We start from the raw sequence: 8639 nt of genomic DNA on the forward strand, positions 1-8639 counted from the left end.
ACACACCTAGCCTATTCCAATTTATCAGCCACGCGGTTTCCTGTGCTGTAGTCGCTCTGACTTATGGGGTTTGTGAGTGTGATGAAATAAATACACATTTTCCTACTGGTCTCAGTGCAATAACACATTTTTTAAAACAGTAACTTTAAATATTTGCTCCTTTTTAGGCCTTAGTGATACTTTTTTTTTTTAAAGTAACTGAATGTGGCTCCCTTACATGCGATGGCAACAAGTAAAGTAAACATAAGGGGAATTTCACAGTGAACTTCACCTTATAGTGCTGTAAAATTCCTGTGACTCTTACACTAGTGACGGTACATGTTGCAGGTGGTGAATATAGCAGCTCTGGGGGATCTGATTTCTGCAGGACTTTTGAAAGATTTTTTTGTAATTATTCAGGGCTATAAATTCTACTCTTTTTATATCACTTACTGTATCAAAGCATGTTCCTAAATACTCTTTGTCACTAGTTGGCTCATTTGTTTGCTTCGTTGGTCATCAAAAACTCGAGCATTACAGTCACGTGTTAATGAAGGAACTGAACATTTAGTGTAATAAAGATGCCCGAATGTGGTAATTTACTCACAGTGTCGTTTTGACACAGAAATGTATGATTGTATGCTCTTATACGCCTCATTGTGTTTAATTTTCCACGTGCAGGTAATTGAAAACACGGTGTTTCTACTAAATATGTTGCTGATGGTAACTAGATGCAAAGAAGTTGTAGTCTAGTTGATATGGAAATGCTTGCTATTTAGTGGGTGAGGAACATTCTGTTTTGAAAAGTTTTGTAGCAGTGAGCAATGAACCTGTAGAAACCAAGTAAACAACCTAGTAGCCGATGAAATGTATACCATGAACAAGTGACACGTTGAACATGCATGAAGTTTGTTAAAAATTATGAGTGTTTGTTTTTCGGCAAGACTCCCTGATCTCTGTTGCGAGTGTGGGACTCTCCCTTCAACCCAAGTAAAGGACACCACGAGTGAACCTTACTCCTGTCTTTTTTATTATGTTGGATGATGCAAATTTCTTACACACCTCATACCAACCACTGTTTGAATTTCTCAGATGGCATCTCTCCACTCAGCAGCAGAGGATTCTTTGCTTACCCTGAAGTTGGACGAAATGAAATCGGAGAGCGAAGAGCAGGACTGCGTTGCAATGGGAGGCGTTTCTGGTCTAGAACTGACCAAAGTCACTTGTCAGCAGCTGTGCGGGGGACACAGTGCACTCGATGCACATCTAAACCCAAAGTTAGAGGTGAATAGACTCTGCAGTATTAAAGGCAAATCATCAGCTGAGGCTGCAGTCAGTACGGGATTGGTTGATTAAGCTCAACATGTTGTTCAAGTATCTGAACACGTTGGCTGTTTAACAAAGTATATCATGGAGAAAGAGTCCAACACAGGAGTTGTTCAGACTGAAGCGAAGATTGAGGAGCTTGGTACACACTGTGGTGGTTTGAGTAGTATTTTATATGTGCTAGGCAACCATCTGGAGCATCCAAAGCTTGACAGGGAGGGTACCACCATGGAGATCATCAAGAACAATAAAGGAGGCCCTGAATTGTGTACAGAAGGCTTCTTATACATTAAGAAGAGTTCAAAAAATAGACATATACATTGGGAATGTTCACAAAGGAATGGATTTTCTTGCGAAGATTACGCCATTACAGATTTGGAGGTAAAGCAACTACTTTCTGTGAAATGCCATTTGTCAGCAGCAACTCGAAGTTCGTTGTGGCAGCAGTAGACTTGACTCCTGAAGCATAATGTTAGACATCTACAGAAAGGAGCACTGCCAAAAGACCCAACATCACTGCGAGAATTGGAGCATATTGATGGTGAATGGAAAAGTACAGGAGCTCCAGAATACCAGGATTTCCTCATTTATGACAATGGACCTAAGTCAACAGAGAGAATTATAGTGTTAGCAACCAACCAGGCACTTACACATATAGCTCACAGTACCACATGGTTTATGGATAGGACTTTTGCAACAACTCCAAGACTGTTCCAGCAATTACACATCATCCAAGCTCCCCTTGGGCTATCTGCTGCAACAAGTGTGTACACTTTTCTGGCTATGGGGTTACAGTCAGTCTATGAAGAACTGCTCAGGGCAATCTTGGATAAATGTGATCATCTGGGATCCACTGCAGATTCCACCAATGTGATGAGCAATTTAGAACTTGCAATGATCAATGCTGTTTCTACAGTTCTGGGAGCGCACGTTTCATCTCGGGCTGTACATGGAGAAAGGTGCAAAGTTTAGGACTGACTATTGCATTCAGCAGTGATGATCGAGTGAAATGCTTTTGTAGAATGTTAGATGTCTGTCTGCCTTTTCTACCTATAGACGATGTGGCCGAAGGGATGGACTGTCTGATGAAGAATACACCTGATGTTGAAGGACTGCAAGGCTTGCTGAAGTATTTCAGTAGCACCTCTGTGTTTGGCACTTGCTGTGGCATTCAGCCTCCACCTCTTCCTGATAGAATACCACCAGACAGTGCAGTAATACTCTCAAACACCAGGAAACAACTGGGAATTAATCATCTAACATTTTAAATAGATTGAGAAACCAAAGAAAATGCATTAACTTTGTTTAAAACCAGAGATACCTGACACAAGGCATTGTGGGTAGAACCACTGTACACCTTTCAGTGCCCCATAATATTGTTGTGTAAGATAATTAACTGCACTGATTCTGTCTGAAAGAATCCTCCCCAGCAAATGATTCTGTAACACAACAGGTTTGTGGTAAGAAGAGAAGAGTCTTGCCAACATTATTTATTTTGTTGTTTTCTAGTACCAGGCAGTGTCAGTTACCCCTTACAGAGTCCACATGAATTTCAAGTGAGACCACAGTCAAATTGTCCTTCGCGTCATTCCTCATCATCCATCCACTCAGTACATTAGTGATGCCTGATGATGTTGAGGTCCTCTACCCGCCCCATGTCAGTGTAGGACTGCTGACACAGATGTAGATGTAGGAGATGTGAACCCCTCCCCTGCACTCAGCTCAATGATGAGGACCAACACAGTGCCCAGTCAGGTGGACAGTCTCCCAGTGGCTTTTCTGTCCACAAACAGGGTAACATTTTTCTTCCTACTCAACTTCAAGTTTAGTGCAATTACTATGAAATCATAATTGCAACCTTTTAACAACCTTTATAATGCAAGTTACATGTCCCTTTACATAACAAAATGGGCAGTGCAGATTCTGGACAGTTTGTCCTGCACAGAATGTCTCTCGCAGTCAGAATGTTTTGAAGGCACTTCAGTTGAAATCTTAAACATGGGGTTTCTGGCTTCTTGACTGAAAGCTCATTCTTATCAATGGGTTTTTTTTCCTCCAACTCTAAAATTCTTTTGTAAAACTTAGTAAAGCTAGTTCTCCCTGAATAGAGAGCTTAAAGTCCACAGTTTTCTTTGATATCGAGGGGAGATAAACACAATAGAAATGACAGGGTTTAATGGCATTATGAAAAGAACCAGATTGTTTATACTATTTCAAAGTCCGAAAGGAACAGAATACAATATAAGACATAACTGCATATTAAAATTAGGATTAGGACTGTAAATTTTTTTGTCTCCCGGTTCAAAGTTTTTGCCACACCCCAGTAGATCAGACAAGCATAGCTACAAGAAATCAAGGGGAGGCATAAAAGAAGCTCCATCACTGACAGAATCTTGCATAGATAACTGTTTAACCTGTGTTTGCTCCTGTTCCACCGAATCTGGTCTACACTGAATTTCACCTGGATTTTAGATTCACCTCACGGAACCAGAACTCGGTTTCGACCCAGACCAAGACTTCAACTACGGCTCTTCTTCACCACCTTCTCCAAACAGCCACCTCCCTGATTCTCTTCAATAAATCCTACAAACAATTGGTTCCAACCTCTTGTCTCCCCTCATCCTTTGTGTGTGACAGAACATTCTGCCATACAGAACCCTTTTCCTTTATTTAATGAAATCCCCAGATATGATAGCGATATCATTAAATCAGTGAGACAATCTTTCCTTATCAATTTAAACACACCCATTTTTAACTGAGAACTTTAGAATTTAAAGATCGTAAGAATCTTATTAGCTTCATTAAACTTTTTACTCCAACCGTTTGGAGTAAGTGTTCAGAGTAAGTGCACTTCCCAGATCACGGTGTCTTGGTCAAGAGTACACCACAGCAGCAGGACTGAACCAAGAACGTTCACAGCTTTTGGGTTTGATGATTTATTTAATATTTTAATTCTGCTTCTCTGGAGACACAGTGATGACATGTGGAGACTTTGTTTTACAGTGTTCACAGTTTTTATTCATAAGTCTGGAGCCACCAAAAATCAACTTTCTGTCCTTAAAGATTTAGTTCATTCTCACAGAGGTCTTCAGTCAGCGCTGTCACTAGGTGGTGTTTTACCCTGTTTGTTGTAGTAAATGCATTTGCATTCTGTCCAGGGAATGGAGCCCATCTGCCCCTTTTAGTCCTTTGAGCTCCTTCAGTGTCTTCTTTCTTCTGGGAGTTTCTTGTGGTGCTCTGCACCATTTATAGATCTTCTCAGGGTCTGCTGTTGGTGGTATGCATGTGTCACATCAGTGTATAGACTCATAAGCAGCACAACTATCTGCACCAGTCTGTCTCTTGGACTTGGTTTCCTTAATTTTAACTGATACCAATAATGTTCCAGGAGTGAAAAACCGGTCTTGGTCATAAGAACTTTGAGAGCTTAACCCCTCATCCCCTACAGCTTTATACATCTGAGTTTTCCACTGAGATCTTCCATATCTGGACACAATCGCAGTGTGACAGAGAGGTCTGTAAGGGAGTGGTTGGTGCCGATGTTTCCTGCCTCTCAGTGTTAGTACTGTAATTCTGGCACACAGTGTGCATGTTGGTGTTTGCAACACTGTCTCATTCTCTTTCTCTCACACCCACATGGGGGACATAGAAAAACTCCACACAAACTTAAGCTACATCTGAACCCACATGTCAGATGCTGTGAGGCAGCAGCAACACCCGTAATCATAAGTTCAACATTTGAAAAGAACTATGAACAAAGTCACACTCGCTCAATGCATAACTCAGTTACAGGTAAATTGTCATGTTGCTGGATGGGAAAGAGCGAGGGACTCAAGTGCAGTGCTCAAAGGGGTTAGGCAAAAGAGTAGTCAAAGGACAGACAAGGGCCATGTGAGGAGCAAATGTCATCAAAAAGGAGTATGCAGAATCGTAGTCTAAAGCCCGGAGAGCTGCCGTTTCTCTGGGAAAAGGTTCCACATGGAAGAGCTTTCGGGACGTCCTTGTTTTTCTGTGTTCCCCTGATGATCTGCAGGTGACGCTGATGAAGCGGCGGGCGTGACAACATGGTAGTGGTAAAATAGTAAAAATGTCAGTTTACGAGTGAACCTGTGGTAAACGCAACTTAATCTGTACTTGTAAAGCTAAATTCCAGAAGGATAAGGAATATCTGTTAATCAATGTAAATTGTTATGTTGATCAGTATTTTACTTGTAAGGGGGTGTGGTGGCGCAGTGGGTTGGACCACAGTCCTGCTCTCTGGTGGGTCTGGGGTTCGAGTCCCGCTTGGGGTGCCTTGCAGCGGACTGGTGTCCCGTCCTGGGTGTGTCCCCTCCCCCTCTGGCCTTACGCCCTGTGTTGCCGGGTTGGGCTCCGGTTCCCCCGCGACCCCGTATGGGACAAGTGGTTCTGAAGGTGTGTGTGTGTGTGTATTTTATTTGTTTGTGCTTCCTAAGTTACTGAGCATGAAGGTCAGTAATCGCAGCACATATTTTTGGAGGTTAATGATTTCGTTATGGTGACTTATCTATTTATGTTTACTATGAAGGCTGTACCTGGGTGTACCCAGGATAGTGTTATGACAAATGTTAACCTATGATAATGTTAAAATAAGTACTATTAATTCTGTGAGTTTCTTGCCTCTTACTGTAATTTACTACTGAATGTAACTTTTGAGCAGTTTGCACATTTTCTTAGGTTTTATATTAAAGCTGAATAGTATAACCTAAAATTTAGTATAATGTAAAAGTTATATTGACAACGTTAATCTACACTTTGCACATGTTGTTATCTAGTCTACAAACGCGTGTCACTGTGGGTGTGAATTAATTTTCTAACTGTTCACAAACTAGGGAACGAGTTCTGTGTTCTTTCTAACCAGAATATCAGTGTCAACTTTAGCAATGGAATATCATTTAGATTTCTAAGTTATACAGCATTCAGTGAGGTGCAGTTCACTAGTTATAGACCTCATACTTAAGCCAATGTTAGTGTCTAATGTTGGTGTCGTAGGTGAACCACTGTCCACCTGCTCGTGATTCATAACATTAAAAAGTTTCATCCATCCATCCATTTTCAGAACCGCTTGTCCCATACGGGGTCGCGGGGAACCGGAGCCTACCCGGTAACACAGGGCGTAAGGCCAGAGGGGGAGGGGACACACCCAGGATGGGACGCCAGTCCATCACAAGGCACCCCCCGCGGGACTTGAACCCCAGACCCACCGGAGAGCAGGACTGTGGTCCAACCTACTGCGCCACCGCACCCCCCTCATACAACAAACACCATTGTGAAATTCACAAATTATATGAAAGTCACTGGTTTAATTACAACAATGATGAGACTGCATATAGGGACATTTGAATCAAATTTAGTACTCCAGCACTTCAATGTTTTATCATAATACTTCAGTTGAACTTTACATTAATTTTTCAGTAAAAGCTTTTTCTAAAGAGACAATTGTTTAGTCATCAGCTGACTTACACTGCTAAATACACTACACTGAATGTAAAGCAACAAAACACACACTATGGGTCATTTACAGTCACCAGTTGACCTGAAACACATGCCTTTGGACCTGGAGGAAACCCTCATGAATAGACGGAGAAGATACACACCCCACACAGACGGAGCTGGGATCAAACCCATATCAAATCACGTATCCCAGTGACACCAGTGCTCCCCACCATGCCACCCAGACCAGAGACCTGCAGCAAAATAAAATAAAGCAAATGTTGAGAGTCAACAAATTGACAATGAACAAACTATTGTAGAAAACAAAACCTGAATAGAAACCTATCAAATTAAAAATAAGAAACAAGACAAAACGTAGTTGTGTTGGACCTGCCGCTGTGAGTAAAGGGCTCTATAATTTTTTCTCATTTTTTGATGTAAATTTTCCATCACACTATCCAAAAATGACCACCTTCAGGCATATTGATGAAGCAAGAGAATGGATGACATATTGAACAATTTCAGCATTTTGATGCTACAATCAGCGGAAGTGACATGAAAGTGTCCGTCTTTACAAAGTGTCATGGGAAATAAGACATCAGCTTCAGATTCTTGTGTGGCTGAAGGAGTGAAGCTGAACAGAAAAGGCTGTGAACAGAGGATACACTGAGACATCAGAAAGCTATGAAAATATAGCTGTTCCAATGAAGACAGAAACTGAATGGCTCTTTAAAAGTAAATGTCACGCCACCACCAGGGGGCAGAGTAGCTGATGCTCAGTTAAGCACTGTTTAAAGATCAGATTCCCGAGACTAATCAGGCACCACGGCAACCTTTATCAAACACTTTATTTACAACTATTGGACACACACACACAGAAAACACAGGGGAAACTGCATCACACACCTCCCACCGCAAATATACAAAATAATCCAAACAAGAGCGCTAGAATAAGTGGAGAACTTGACAGTATTGTAGATATGAAAGGTGGCATGGAGGCTGACATTAGAGTACAGATCGGCAAGGCGAGGGTAGCTTTCCTCCAACCGAAGAACATCTGGAGATCAACTGACCTGAACATCAACACTAAGATCAGGGTCTTCAACATGATCGTGAAGCCTGTCCTACTTTATGGAGCGGAGACCTGGAGAACCACTGCCGCAACCATGAGGAGAATCTAGACGTTCATCAACACTTACCTCAGAAGGATTTTCCGGCATTGCTGGTCCGAAACCATTAGCAACAAACAGCTTTGGCAGCAAACAAAACATCAACCAGTGGAGGACGAAATAGTCCAAAGACCCTGGAGAGACTGGCTCAGGAACAGGATGCCTAAAGAGCTTTTATCGGTGGGCTATGCCCCAGTTGGGGCCAAAGGAGAAGATGATGACGATGATGACAATGATGACAATGAACCCAAACCAGTGACAGAGCCCCACAGAGTAACTGTAAATAGTCCCACAATCCTCTCCAATGCACACAGTTCTCCTGGTGTCGGACGTGGTGCCGAACCGCTTCATTCTCTCCGGTGCCGGTAAAAGATCCACACTGTCCGCTTCTCCTCCTTCTCCGCCGCTCAGTAAGTCCCTTCAAAGTGCCCCATTAAAGTGCAGCTCATGTTGATCAGAGAGGACACTCAATTGGTCATGCAGCTTCACACGGTCTTGTTCCGGAATGATCCGTGTTCCTGTTACTGAGGACCGAACCGACACATCAGTGCTGCGCTCAAACCCCGTCGCTCCCGATCACACAGCCAGCAGAAAGAGGGGAGATACTTCCCTTTTACAAAGGTGTGTTGGGGTCTCGTCCTCACGTACCACACTGTACTTGTACCTGTACTTGTACTTGTACCAATCCTCCACTCACAGCTGCCATCTACAAAA

The sequence above is a fragment of the Scleropages formosus genome, chromosome 11 (genome assembly GCF_900964775.1).
Source record: "Scleropages formosus chromosome 11, fSclFor1.1, whole genome shotgun sequence".
NCBI lineage: Eukaryota > Metazoa > Chordata > Actinopteri > Osteoglossiformes > Osteoglossidae > Scleropages > Scleropages formosus.